A 15,224-nucleotide genomic window follows, 5' to 3' on the forward strand; every position below is an offset into this window, starting at 1 on the left:
CATGATCCTGGGGTCCTGGGATCGAGCCCCACAGCGGGCTCTCTGCTCAGCAGGGTGCCTGCTTCCTCCTCTCTCTGTGCCTGCCTCTCTGTCTACTTGCGATCTCTGTCTGTCAAATAAATAAATAAAATCTTGAAAAAAAAAAGTGTTTAAAAAACCAAATACGGGTTGTACCCTTCTTCCTTTCCCATCAGGTACTGTCCCCAAAAAGTGGTTCTAAAAACTATACCAACAGGGGAAAATATCTTGCTCCAAGCCCCAATTTATTATCAAGCTAAGCCTGGAAGAGATGAAATAGATACAAAGCATGGAAGATGATAGTTTTGAAATACAGGAGGTGGAGAGGACAGAGCACTGGGGGTGCCATTTGGATAAATGAGTATATTATTTCACCTCACACGGATTCACAACATTGCCTCCAGTTTATCCTGCCATCTGTGGTTGGGTCTAACCATGATATGGGGGGGGGGGGAGCTTGCTCCTTCCCAAGACCACTAAGGAGGATGATTACAAACATTCTATACTTCGAAGCTCTTGGTCTAGGACTGATGCCTACATTCATCTCCACCCTTCCCAGCTTCAACCGCCACAGAATGTCCTTTAATCCAGAAACATGAGGTTCCCCAGGAGATGAAAACTGTGGCAAAGTTTACATTTCTTAAATCTTCTGCAAGACTGTAATTTGGGTAACATTTGTACTGATTTTACAGAAATTCACTGAAGGAATCAAAAGTGTGTATTTTAGGGGCACCTGGGTGGCTCAGTGGGTTAAAGCCTCTGCCTTCAGCTTGGGTCATGATCCCAAGGTCCTGGGATCGAGCCTTACATCAGGCTCTCTGCTTAGCAGGGAGCCTGCTTCCTCCTCTCTCTGCCTGCCTCTTGCCTACTTGTGATCTCTCTCTCTCTGTGTCAAATAAATAAATAAAATCTTTAAAATTTTTTTTAAAAAGTGAGTATTTTGCTTTGTGGACAACTTGTTTCCTCTGATGGAGCATTTTCTGACTCCCTAATTAGTTAACAGTTTTGAATCCCACATTCACTTACTGGTAGGGGATTTTCGAAAACTGGGAGACTGGAGAGACAGCAGAAGGGAAGGGAGAACTCTTACATGGAGTTTGGGATGTGAACTTTTAGCCTGCAGATCCCTTTACAGCAAGTCACAGTTCTCCCTGTCACCACCATAGACTCAGCCACAGATTCAACTTGATAAAACAATTTCTAAGGAGTGCCAATTAGTCCTCTGGGAAGTGACAAGCCAGCAAGATTTTTATTGCAAATTTATTCTCATTAAGTTACCACACTTTGTTTTTTGATCATTAAAGGACATTCTCATTACAACAAGTTTTAGGAAATGCTGGAAGGTGTAAAGAATAAACGAAAAAACAAGAAAGAAGGGATCCCTAACCCCACCTTCCAAAGATAACCACTGTTAATACTTGGATGAATCTCTTTATAGACACTGTAAAGACACGTTTCACAAATCACATCATATTCTCCATACCATTTTAAACCTGTCCTTTTTTGTTTAATACATTACTGCTGTGTTTCCAGTTGGCACAAGTAAGGTTTTTTTTTAAGATTTAAAAAAAAAAACTTTAAGTAATCTCTATGCCCAGCATGGGGCTGAAACTCACAACCCCAAGATCAAGAGTCGCATGCTCTACTGACTGAGCCAGCCAGGCACCCTTAAATTTTTCTTTCTTTATTTTTTAAGAAATCTCTATACCCAACATAGGGCTTGAACTCATGACCCTGAGATTAAGAGTCACATGCTCTACTGACAGCCAGCCAAGTGCCCCCAGTTGGCACAAATTTCAAGTTGTGCTTTTTTTCCAATTCTTAGCATTGAGAAACTTGGAAGTCATTCTATCTTTTTGAAAGGCTTAAGTCACCCTAAAACTTTCTGATAGGCCCAAAGATTAAGGTGGGTAATTGCTTAGGACAGAAAAGGCACATTCACAGGAACCCTCTAATTTAAACTCTTAAAGGTATTGCTGAATCACTTTAATTATTGCGATTGTGTGTTAAAAGCATAACTTTCTTCAATATAAAGACTTAAAATACAAAACAGTTTTATATTCTGTTTTGCCATTACTTTATTTTTTAAAGAGCATTGCTTTTTTTTTTTTTTTTTTTAAGATTTTATGCATTTATTTGACACAGAAAGATCACAAGTAGGCAGAGAGGCAGGTGGTGCTGGGGGGGGGCGGTGGGTAAAGCAGGCTCCCTACTGAGCAGAGATGTGGGGCTCTATCCCAGGACCCTGAGATCATGACCTGAGCTGAAGGCAGAGGCTTAACCCACTGAGCCACCCAGGCACCCCGCCATTTCTTTATTTTTAACCTGTGATTCATTTATATACATGTGATCTCAAAAATCAAAGCAACCGAGGATAGTCTGGACTTCTGAAGGCCTGAGGAGGACATTAGCATCCCTCCTTTTCTGGGTTACTAATCAGAGAGAGGACTTAAGGATGGTTCTCTCCTAATCATCATCTACCCCTATCCTTCTTATTTTAGAGCCTCTTTGAGCAGTGTTCAGCAGATTCTGACCCAAAGCACTTTCCCTATGTTTATGCCCAGAAATAGACATTTTCCAAGGAAAATGTACTTATGTACATTTGCTATATGTACTTATGACTAGAAGCCAGGAACCCTTCTTTTTTCTTTGGACAGGTTGACAGTCTTATGGCTCCCCCTTGCCTCACACTCAGATGGGATTTTATTTCTGGAGTTCACACATCCTGCCCCGATTTGGCAATTACCTCTTTCTGTATACTGCCTTAGTCCTGAAGCCTGTAATTGCTGTGTTACATTGTATACGTCTATATTACTTTGAACCTGACAAAGCACCATGTGCACAGCAGACACTCAGAACATATGCTGATAATGTCACTCCACTAAATGGATAGCTGAGGGGAGCATAACTGACTTCCTAGAAGAAAATGAGGTAAGCTTTACTTTAAATCAAAGCTGCTATTGGTCACCAGGTAAATGCAAACCAATGAGAGGCCTTCCTGGAACTGTTGGTAACACTTGGATTTATCTCTCTGGACTTATTTTTTTCCCTCTCTCTCATATTTCTTTATCCCTTCATCTTTCTCTTCTTGTTATTCTAACACTTTCCTTTTTCCTTTTCCTTATTCAGTGACCTGGTGTACCAGTCATCAATACCAGAAATTTCCTTTAATCTGAATTCCTAGAGAACTTGGATCTGTGTCTATATTTAGATTCCAGGTCCCCAAAGCCTTTTTTCTAATTTTCCTTCATGTGGTAGAGTGTAGCAATGGGCGCACCTTGGGCTGGAATATACAAACTTTTGTCAGATGCTTGTAGATTTGCGCCACCCAGTGGCCAAAGTCGCTAACTTCAGCCTCTAAAAAAGTGGGCAAAAATAAATGAAAATAAGCAAATGTAAACAAATGTGAAGTCCATTATGTATTACTGGCCCAAAGGGGGAAAATACATACATAACAGCAAAATTCTGTCCTATTTTAAGTCTATTTTCTAAAATTTAAAACGGGATGCAGAAGGATATGTTCAGAAGTATAGTGTCATGGTTTCTACAGAGTGAGTTGATGTCCGGAAGACTCTCCAAGGATTTAGTCAGGTCATGATTGCTCCCTAATGTACTAGAAAAGAAGAATAAACAGTGCGACTTATACTACAAAGTCCTCTAGAAAAACCAAACATTCAACAGAAGAGACAATGAATTTGAAGACTTATAAACTATATACATTATAATACCAGATAGCAGTTTCTTTTTTTTTTTTTTTTAAAGATTTTATTTATTTATTTGACAGAGAGAGAGCACAAGTAAGCAGAGAGGCAGGCAGAGAGAGGAGGAAGCAGGCTCCCCGTGGAGCAGAGGGCCTGATGCGGGGCTCGATCCCAGGACCCTGGGATCATGACCTGAGCCGAAGGCAGAGGCTTTAACCCACTGAGCCACCCAGGCGCCCCAGCAGTTTATTTCTTTTATGATGAATCTTCCTGGGCGGGGGACGGGGGTAGTGCCTGGGTGGTTCAGTCAGTTAGGCATCTGACTCCTGATCTCAACTCAGGTCTTGATCTCAGGATTAAGACTTCAAGCCTTGCACTGGGCTCCAGAGCCTACTTTAAAAAAAAAAAAAGTTAGGGGCACCTGGGGGGCTCAGAGAGTTAAGCCTCTGCCTTTGGCTCAGGTTGTGATCTTGTCAGATAAATAAAGAAAATCTTAAAAAAAAAAAAAAAAAAAAAAGATGATTTAGATTTTTTTTTCCCCTAGGCATTTGTGATGACTTGATTGTTTGGTTTGGTTTGGTAAATATTTTATTTATTTATTTATTTGACAGAGAGAGAGGCACAGTGAGAGAGGGAACACAAGCAGTGGGAGTGGGAGATGGAGAAGCACGCTCCCCCCCAAGCACAAAGCCTGATGCGGGGCTCGATCCCAGGATCCAGGATCCCAGAACTCTGGGATCATGACCTGAGCTGAAGGCCAACGCTTATCGACTGTGCCACGCAGGCGCGCCTCCATGTGTTGAAGAGAATTGCAACATGCACGGATAGCTAACCTCCTGGGCCTGTTTTCCATTAAGAAACACAGAGCAGCCAAGGGTAAGCCATAAAGTACATTTGCCCAACATTTTCACTTGTCTAAGCACAGGGAAGATGAACTTTGGCAGAACAGACAGTCCATGTACCAGAGCAACATCTCTTTAGGGAACCATGGCCTCTTTTTCTCTCTGTTGTGATGCCACTGTTTACCCCTTCAGCTCCCTCCTTCCTATTCCGGTAGGAAATAATCTGATTCCCATACCCTCTCAATGAAATCCTTTCCCCTCCACCTGCTCATTCTTCCTACTGGATTAAGTTTCAACCTTTGTCCTCTAACTGTAGATAGTAGTAATAGCTAACATTTCAAGCACATCTGTTATGTAAGAACAAAAGCTTTGTCTTCTGCTAAAGTAACATTAGGAAAACAAATAGGTTAAGGAGCATGTCGCTGGCCTAAACTACCACGAGGGCCTCTATCTCCCCATAGTTGCTCTCTTGCCTTTCTTTAATCTATACGCAGTTCTCCACACTGTAGCCAGAATGGGCTTTTCAACAATGCAAATTTGATCGTGTTACTCCTCTGCTAAAAAAACAATCAGTGGCTTCCCAATGCTATCAGGATCAAGCTCCAAATCCATAACAAGATTGTTAAAGCCCTGAATAGTCTAGCCTATCTCCTTCTCCAGTCTCATCTCCCCTCACTGTTCCCTTACTCTAGCTTCGGCCACAGTGGGCTAGCTCCCTTCTTTCTTGACTCAGAGTGTATGTTGTTCTCTGTGGCTCCAACACCATTTCCATCCCCACACCCCACCTTCCCCTTCCTTTACTACTCTTTGCCTATTTAATTCCTACTCATATTTCAGATATTGGCTCACAGAGTCCTCCCTGACTTCCTAAACTCCACTAGGTTAATAGTGTAAATTTCATCCATGGAATTCACCTGTTTGTAATTGTTCTCCTGTGGCATTTGACGGAGGCCTCTCTCATAGAGGTGAGCTACATTGAGAGCAGGCACTATGCCTGTTTTAAACATTGTGTCCCTAGACCCGGAGCTATGTCTGACATGAGCAGGCATTTCCTAAGTAACTGCCCTTCACGAAAGGTGATACAGATGGGGGCTGAGCTGGTTCTCTTCCCGGACTCTTTTCCCTTCAAGGTTCCCAAATCCTAGAAATTTATTTTTCTTTTTTTTTAAAAAAAGATTTTATCTATTTTGAGGGAGGGGAGAGGAGAGAAAGAACATGAGCAGGGGAAGGGGCTGAGGGAAAGGGAGAAGCAGACTGCCCACTGATCAGGGAGCTGGCCACACGGGCTGGATCCCAGGAGCCTGAGATCATGACCTGAGCCAAAGGTAGACTAACCGACTGAGCCACCCAGGTGACCCAATCCTAGAAATTTATAATAGATTTTCTCTGTGTACTCCTTCTACTATGAGTCATATCCTGGCCCCCATCTCACTTAGCCCTCTGAAGGAACTACAATTATCTGCATTTTATGGAGGAGAAAAGTGAGGGATAAACCACTTGCCCAAGGTCCCAGAGCTAGTAAGTGACAGAGCTCGGATCCCAGTGCAGGTCGATGACCTCAAAATCTCTATACTCTTAACCACCACATATAAGCCCTGCCAATTTACATCTTTCATTGATATTTCTCTTGACTGGTTGACCTCATCCTTATCTACTTCTTTTTATTAGGAGGATCAGCCTTTTGTGATACAAGTTGCAAAAATTTTTCTATTTTGCCACTTATGTTTTGACATTGCTTAAGGTGTTATTTTGTTTGGCAGAAATTGTGAGCTTTGTGTAGTCAAATTATTAACCTCTGCTTTTATGCCTTCTGTACTCTGAATCATAATTAGATTTTCCTTCCTGTGCCAAGATGCTAAAGGAGTTTTCTCATATTTTCTGTTTTCAATTTTTATATTTTTATTTAAATAATTAATCCATTTGGAGTTTATCCCAGTGTGAGGTACAAATTGACACTTATTTTTTTCCCACATGGTTATTCAATTGTTTACACCATTTATTGAATAGCACACCTTTATTATATACTAAGTTCCTATATTTATTTTGGTTTTCTTCTATACATTCTATTCTGTTACATGCTTGTATAATTTGTACTTTTTCTTTTCCCCAATGAGCATTTTTTTAACTTTTATCTTTGGTTCTCTGTAGTATTTGGCATTGTTGACTAATTCATCTTCTTTGATGTACTTTCAGTGCTATATTGCTAGGTTACTGAGTAGGTGAATAAAGATGTACTTATGGCACTAGTAAGCCAGGGGCAACAAAATGTTAATGATGAAGATATAATCTCAGAGGTCACCACAGGAAAAAAATCATACATTTGTTTGGCTGTCCCTACACATACTTCATATCTTGTAATACTTTTAAGATTAAAAAAAATTTTTTTTTAAGATTTTACTTATTTTAGAGAGAGAGAGAGGAGAAGCAGAAGGGGAAGGAGAGGGACAAGCAGACTTTGTGCTTGGAGTGGAGTCCCACATGGGGGTTGATCCCATGACCTGGATCCCATAACGTATCACATGACCTGAAACCAAGAGTGAGAAGCTTAACCAACTGAGCCACCCAGACACCCCAAAAGAATATTTTTTAAATAAACTCTACACGCCACGTGGAGCGCCAACTAATGACCCTGAGATCAAGAATCATATGCTCTACTAACTGAGCCAGACTGTAGCTTCAAAAATTTCCACCAGTTTGTGCTAATTCCCTAATCTGCATATCTGATCTAGACCTCTCACCTGGACATCCTACAGACCCTCAAACTCAACATATCCAGAACAAAATCTGCCCCTTCCCCTTCAGGTCCGCTCTTTGCCTGAAGGTCCCTCTCTTAGCGAGTAGTCCCTCTAGTCAACTATGCTGGACATTGGAAAATCATTTTTAATTTTACCTCTTATTTATCGCTTTCCTTCCCCTAATTAATCGCTAATAAATATATAATAAATAAAACACATTTTATTTATCAATATTATTATATTATTATATAATGTTAACAAATTAATAATTAATATTATTAACAAATAAAATAAATATCTAAATAATTTATCTATAATCATTAATTATATAATTTTATATTAATATATATTTATATATTAATAATATATTAATATAGTATCTATAAGATATCTATTAATATCAACAATATTGACATTAATAGATAACATTATTAATAAATTAATAATTAATAATATATTAACACATATAAATAATATTGTTAGTAAATAAAATAAAGATTTTATTTATTTGAGAAAGAGAGAGAGAGCATGAGATGGGGGAGGATCAGAGGGAGAAACAGACTCCCTGCTGATCAGGGAGCCCAAGGCAGGATTCGAACCTGGGATTCCAGGATTATGACCTGAGCCGAAGGCAGATGCTTAACCAACTGAGGCACCCAGTTGCCCTAATTAATTGCTTTTTAAACACCTTAAATCTATTTCTTCTTCCTCATCCTTATTCCAATTATGCTAATTCAAGCTCTCATCACCTTCTTACTTAGACTGCTGAACCTCCTGGCCTTTCACAGTTTGCTATTTTCAGTCCACATCACTGCCAGAGAGATTAAGGTCTAAAACTCAGATGAGTGATAACACTGCTCCCCAACTCAAAATGCTTCACTGGCTCTCCATGGCCTTTGAATAAAGTGTCAAACCCACTATGGTCTGGCCTCTGTCTACCCGTACGGTGTCATGTACAGTGGCCCTTCTTTCTTGTGCTCTGTACTCCAATCATATAGAGAAGCTGGCCACCCTCCTTCATGCTTCTGTCCTTTGAATAATTTGTTCCTTCTGCTTGGAATTTCCTTCCCACTCTTTTCCAAGACTTAACTCATCACTTCCCAGAGACTTACACTTTAATTCTCCCTACAATTGACTAATCTCTTCTTGGAGCCCTTAGTGTACCCAAAACATCTCTATTACAACACATATTATCTTGTATTATAATCATTTTCAGGCATATCTGTCTTCCCAACTGAACAGTGAGCACCCTTTTTTTTTTTTTAAGATTTTATTTATTTATTTATTTGACACAGAGAGAGATCACAAGTAGGCAGAGAGGTAGGCAGAGAGAAAGGGGTAAGCAGGTTCCCCACCAAGTAGAGTCCGATGCAGGGCTTGATTACAGAACCCTGAGACCATGACCTGAGCTGAAGGCAGAGGCTTTAACCCACTGAGCCACCCAGGCACCCCTTAGCATCCTTTTTTAAAAAAATATTTCGTTTGTTTATTTCAGAGAGAGAAAGAATGTGAGCACATGAGCAGGGGGAGGAGCAGAGGGACCAGCAGACTCCCTGCTGAGTGCGGAGCCTGCTCTGGGCTCCATGTTGGGCTTGATCCCAGGAACTGAGCCGAAGTCAGATGCTTAACCAAGTGAGCCACCCAGGTGCCCCTGGACAGTGAGCATCTCTTTGAGCGCAGAGACTATTTTATTAGTTCTTGAATCTCTAGTACCTGGCATAGTCCTTGTCCTAGAGTAGGGCCAAATAATATTTATAAGGTAAAGGAATGAACATATACGAATGTCCTAGAAGTGGGACACCTCAGTGGCTCAGTCGGTTAAGCATGTGCCTTCAGTTTAGGGATCCTGGGATTGAGTCCCACATGGGGCTCTTTGCTCTGTGGGGAGCCTGTTCTTCCCTCTGCCTGCTGCTCCCTGTGCTTGTGCTCTCTCTCTCTATGACAAATAAATAAATAAGATCTTTAAAAAGAATGTTCTAGAAGTTTCAAATAAAAAGATATGTTCTGGGGACTCCTGGGTGGCTCAGTGGGTTAAAGCCTCTGCCTTCGACTCAGGTCATGATCTCAGGGTCCTGGGATCAAGCCCCACCTTGGGCTCTCTGCTCAGCAGGGAGCCTGCTTCCTCTTCTCTATTGTCTGCTTCTCTGCCTACTTGTGATCTTTGCCTGTCAAATAAATAAATAAAATCTTTAAAAAAAAAGATATGTTCTATAGTTTGACTTGTAGAAGACTAGTAGGCTATCTGTCAGAAGGACTTTCAGGCTGTTTTACAGGCTTAGAAACCCAAATTTTCCACACAGAGAGAATGGTCCCATTATTTAGGAGCAGATTCATACTAACCAAGCTTATATACAAATTTAACAATTTATTAATTACAACTAGTAATACAATTGTCATAAGTACAAAAATACTATTTTATGTGTAACTAGCCTATCCTGAACCTGAAGATAAGCCTGTATGGGAAGATACATTATTCATGCATAATTGTTTGCACACTCCATGGAAGAAATAAAACAAACCTAATTATAGAGGGGCAAAAAAAAAAAATCTTACTCTCTTCATATATAAATTACAGGTAGACATATAGTATATAAACAGATAGCTATCTGGCATATCTGTAGTATTAAAACTTCCCGGGGGGGAAGCAATTCGGAAAAAGACTGTCTAAAAGGCTCCTTAGGGCTGACAGTAATGGTAAAAAGCTTGAGGCATACTAGTTTAACTCCTGTACTGATTCTTTCTTAAGGAATCAGAATTAGCAGGGTTAATTCTAAAATTCAGATGTTTGATGGCATTAGGCAGATATGTGTCTCTATAATATCAGAGCCTATAACAGGGTGATTATGCATGAAATTCATTGGCTAAGACACTTTTCTTTGAATGGGCACTCAGAAAGTCAGCTTCCATTGGCTTCAAACCTTCCATTACTTCTTGAATGACTCATTTTCTTTTTGGATATACTATACATACTCAGTATTTATCGGGGGCCAGTCCATTTCCTGGAAAATCTTTACATATCTTGGTTGGGATTCATCACCTTCTGAGGTTCTATAAAGTAGTGGCTACAAGTTGGAGACAGAAGTCTGAATCTCTACTATGCTGCCTGTTTACACTCTAGTGAGCATCAGTAAAATGGGAGTAACAACACCTCCCTTAATGGGTTTTTAAGGACTAAAATGAGAAAACATATATAAAAAGCCTTGAGCAATAGCTACTTTTAGTACCAAATTGGGATGAGAGCTCTGTTGTGTCATTTTGAAAGTGTGTTTGTGTGTGTGTAAATGCATGATTAAACACTAAAGACTTGGGGGCGCCTGGGTGGCTCGGGGGGTTAAAGCCTCTGCCTTCAGCTCAGGTCATGATCCCACGGTCCTGGAATCGAGCCCCGCATCGGGCTCTCTGCTCAGCAGGGAGCGGGCTTCCTCCTCTCTCTGACTGCCTCTCTGCCTACTTGTAATCTCTGTCTGTCAAATAAATAAATAAAATTTAAAACAACAACAGCAACAACAACAAAAAAAAAACCATTAAAGACTTGGGATGCCTGGGTGGCTTAGTTGTTAAGTGTCTGCCTTCAGCTAGGGTCATGATCCTGGAGTCCTGGGATCAAGCCAGGCATTGGGCTCCCTGCTCAGTGGGAAGCCTGCTTCTCCCTCTCCCACTTACCCTGCTTGTGTTCCCTCTCCCGCTGTCTCTTTCTCTCTCTGCCAAATAAATAAAGTCTTAAAAAAAATAAAATAAATAAACAGTAAAGACTCAGAGAAAACTGTTGTCCTTGGCATGATGGTAGATTCTAGAAAATTAATAAAGTGAGTGGACAAACACTAAAAAATGTGTTTTGTTGTGTAAACATAACCAATTACAGTCATTTAGGGATACAGCTTAACATTTAAGTCCTAATTATCATGCAGCAGAGTAACAATTACATATATCATTAAATATGCATCGGATTAACCTCGTAAATTTTATTTGATTATAATAGTAAAGTACTCATTCTGTATGGTAAGGAACAGTCTTATAGTTAATTGCTCACAATGCCTACGTCTGTTCACTATTTACATTAAGTAAATGGGACACGGGCTCCTGAGTTTGCTCTGCACTGGAGGTAAAGCTGGATTATCCATCCTTGATTGCAACTATGCATTTTTTTCTGTGACCTGTGAGATAAAGTACACTTCCTTACTGATGTATACCAAGGTACTAAAGAAGCAAGCAGCAAAAGAAATTCTATTTAATTGCTCAGTCTTCTGGAAACAGGTTTCTAGTAAGTAGATATGATTCAAATAATGAAAAAAATTCTAATGTGGAGCACTGCCCCCTACAACTTCTAAACAAGCCCCAGGGTCATCCTATGGAGCACTTCTAGAATTAGAAGTACAATTATAATTTATTTGACCCCCACCACGAATTAAATATTTCATATATGTATATAGTCATATCCTCACAAAACTCTTTTGAGTTAGTTATTATAATTTTCATTTTACACATGAGGAGAAAAAAGGCACAGAAAGGGGCACCTGGGTGGCTCAGTGGGTTAAGCTGCTGCCTTCGGCTCAGGTCATGATCTCAGGGTCCTGAGATTGAGTCCCGCATCGGGATCTCTGCTCAGCAGGGAGCCTGCTTCTCTCTCTCTCTCTGCCTGCCTGTCTACTTGTGATCTCTTTCTGTCAAATAAATAAATAAAAAATCTTAAAAAAAAAAAGACACAGAAAAATAATAATTCACCTAAGTACTTGAGGGTGGTAAAGGGTAGTAGTTAGATTTTGTAGTTAAATTTTTTGGATAAACAGAAGCCACACAGCAACAATACATTCCTAGTTCACCTAATGTTTTGGATTCTATCCAAAGCCTGCCTAATGACTCGGGCAGATATTCTACACTTTGTATAGATCAAAAAGAAGTCATAAGGAAGAGGGAGAAGAGATGGGTAGCAAAAGCCTGAATTCATGGACACTCTGCTAAATGGCTATGGCATTATGAAAATCCTGACATCTGTTAACTCTTCAGTTTGAAAGAGTCAGAGGCATTTTATTAGTTACATTTGGTCAGATCTGGTTTTCATTTCATTCTGGCTGTGCTACCCCATAATTAGCTGAATTGGGGCAAGTGGTTTTACCTTTCTGAGACTTATTTTTCCTTTTTTGTAATGTAGGATCTGCAGGACCCTTTAGGAAATTTTTCCCCCTCTCATTCACCTCTGAGATCTTTAGGGCCCTTTTCCTTAACGCAGAAGCAAGCCAGACATGCCACCATGTGGAGAAATGGCTATATAGACCTTACATTTCTGTAAATAGATTAGCAGGAGTGCTTCCACCTTTCCTCTGCAGAATGGTCCTAGTTGAGGGGGATCAGGTTAAATAAGCAGTCTAGGAACCTTCTGCAAAGAAAAGGATTGATTCCTTAACTCCTTGGACGAGGGTGGTCACAAAGAAAGATAAAGAAGAGTGGAGTATGGGGTGGGGGGGGCAGTGCAGGAAGGAGGAAGGAATTGGTCTCGAATGTATGAGGCAGCAGCAGAACCTGGGGAGGCTGGAACCAGTTCCGAACTGGGCCACAGGGGAACCCTGTGCTTCTGGGAAAGTGACTTCATGTGTGTGAACTCACAGAGCTGTGAGCTAAGAGCTGTAATCCTTGAGGCTCTCGCCTTCTGTGGAGTGAAACCCTCTCTTCTGAGCGCATCATAGGAAGATACCTTGCCTTGAAGAGCACTTGTAATTGGCAAAGGACTGTGCTCTAGGACCCAAATTTCTGGCTCACTTTCATGCACTAGTTATACCTCAGAGCTTAAAGGAGAAGAAGTTGAAATCCAGAAGAAAGCATAGACTTTTACTCTCTGTTTATATCTATTTGTATACCAAACAACAAAGAACCACCTCGGTTAGAGGAAAAATAAATATCAGATGAGATAAAGTTTATAAACTCTTTCAGCATTCAGGACAAGTGAGTAAGCAGAAATGATAGAGAATCATTTCCATAGGAAGGGAAGCTTAGAAACTACATTTCTGATTCTAAACACAGCAGCTTAACAGTTGAAGAGGGGCTGTTGGGATATTCTGGACTCAGTCAATGGCAGCTACCTTACAGACCCTGGCAGTAGGATACAATTTTCCCTACTGGGTTTCAAGTTCAAAGGCCAACCTCCTCCATTAAGAATGGAAGGGCCTGGGGCACTGGCTGGCTCAGTCAGTTAGGCATTTGACTCTTGATTTCCACTCAAGTCATGGTCTCAGGGTCGTGGGATCAAGTCCTGCATGGTGCTTGGCGCTCTGCAGGGAGTGTGCTTAAGATTCTTTCCTCTTCCCCTCCCTCTGCCCTTACCCCCTTGCATGTGCTCTATCTCTCTCTAAAAAGAAAGAAAGAAAGAAAGAATAGGAGGGCTTGGAGAATGTGATATCAATTTGTCCTGAAGGTCAATCTTCAAAATATTAGTTCAACATAAACTGATCTGGGACATTATTAAGGCAAATTTCTCTCTTAAGATGTTTTTTTCAGGGGTTCCTGGGGGCTCAGTTGGTTAAGGTGTCCCAGTCTTGATTTCTGCTCAGGTCATGATTTCAGGGTTGTGAGATCAAGCCCCATATCAGGCTCTGTGATGGGCATAGAGCCTGTTTAAGACTCTCTCTCCAAGGATGCCTTGGTGACTCAGTCAGGTAATCATCTTTCTTCAGCTCAGGTTATGATCTCAGGGTCCTAGGATGGAGTCCCATGTAGGGCTCCCTGCTCTGTGGGGAGTCTGCTTCTCCTTTTCCCTCTGCTCATGGTCTCTTGCTCTCAAGTGAATAAATAAAAAAAATTTTTTTTTAAATATTCTCTCCCTCTCCCTATGCCCACCCCCTTTTCTCTCCTTCTCAAACAAACAACAAACCTATATATATCCCTGTATCTATCTATCTATGTATTAAAAAGATGTTTTTTAGATTCCTTTATAGATGTTTAGAAAGAGGAGAAAGAAGGTACTTGGTCATCTCTGCTATGACAAGTTAAGTACAAAGTGCTCTGGAAGCATATCGGAGAGTTACTTAACCCAGAGTTTGGGGAGAGGGTGCAGTCATGAAAGATGTTCCTGAGGAAGTGATGTCTCTGTTAATTTAAAGTGGAGGTACCTTGGCCTGAGACATTTCATTCTTTTTCTTTTTCCTTTCCTTTCCTTCCCTCCCTTTTTTCCATTCCTTTTCCCTTCTCTCCGCTTCCCTCCCTTCCCCTCTCTTCTCTTCCCTTCCCTTTCTTTTCTTTTTAGAGGCAGAGAGAGGTGGAGGTTGGGGCAGGGGGAGAGGGAGAGAGGAATCTTAAGCAGGCTCCAAGCCCAGCATTGAGCCCAACGCAGGGCTTGATCTCACGACCCCGAGATCATGACCTGAGCCGAAATCGAGTCGGACGCTTAACCAACTGAGCCACCCAGGCACCCCCAAACTGAGACATTTCTGAGAGTGAAACAAGACAATATTACTAATTGTAAGGGACAACAAGAATAAACCAGGATTTTACTGAACAAATTGAGACTTCTGGTTACTCTATTTATAAATCATGTTCAGGTACTTGACCTCCAGTGAAAGCAGGGATCTCTTCACTTTTTACTTTATACATTTTGCCTAAGTGACTTTCTCCATACCTTTGCCTTTACTTGCTCATTTCACAAATATTTGTCCAGGATGAACTTATGGGCACAGAAGTTACAAAGAAGAAAGGACATAGTGCCTGCCCTCATGCTCTGTCTAAAGACACACATCCAAAGAAACAATTTTAATACAAGTATACAACTTTCGTCCTGGCCTTTCCTCTGAGCTCTTACATCTATCATTTCCACTCAGATTGCAAAACACAAGTCCAAAACAGAACATTTAATTTCTCCAAATCTGTTCTTCCTGTAGCTAGTCTTAAAATTGATGCCACTATCCAATACACTGCTAAAGGCAAAAGCCTTTAGCAGATGA

General features: G+C 40.8%; 1 protein-coding gene across 4 annotated transcripts in view; it reads right to left on the reverse strand.

Annotated features, from left to right (window-relative positions):
• The window catches only part of ACACA (acetyl-CoA carboxylase alpha), a 285,737-nt gene that overhangs the window by 268,175 nt on the left and 2,338 nt on the right, over window positions 1-15,224 (reverse strand). The window lies entirely within an intron of this gene.

The sequence above is a fragment of the Mustela lutreola genome, chromosome 15 (assembly GCF_030435805.1).
Source record: "Mustela lutreola isolate mMusLut2 chromosome 15, mMusLut2.pri, whole genome shotgun sequence".
Taxonomy (NCBI): Eukaryota; Metazoa; Chordata; class Mammalia; order Carnivora; family Mustelidae; genus Mustela; species Mustela lutreola.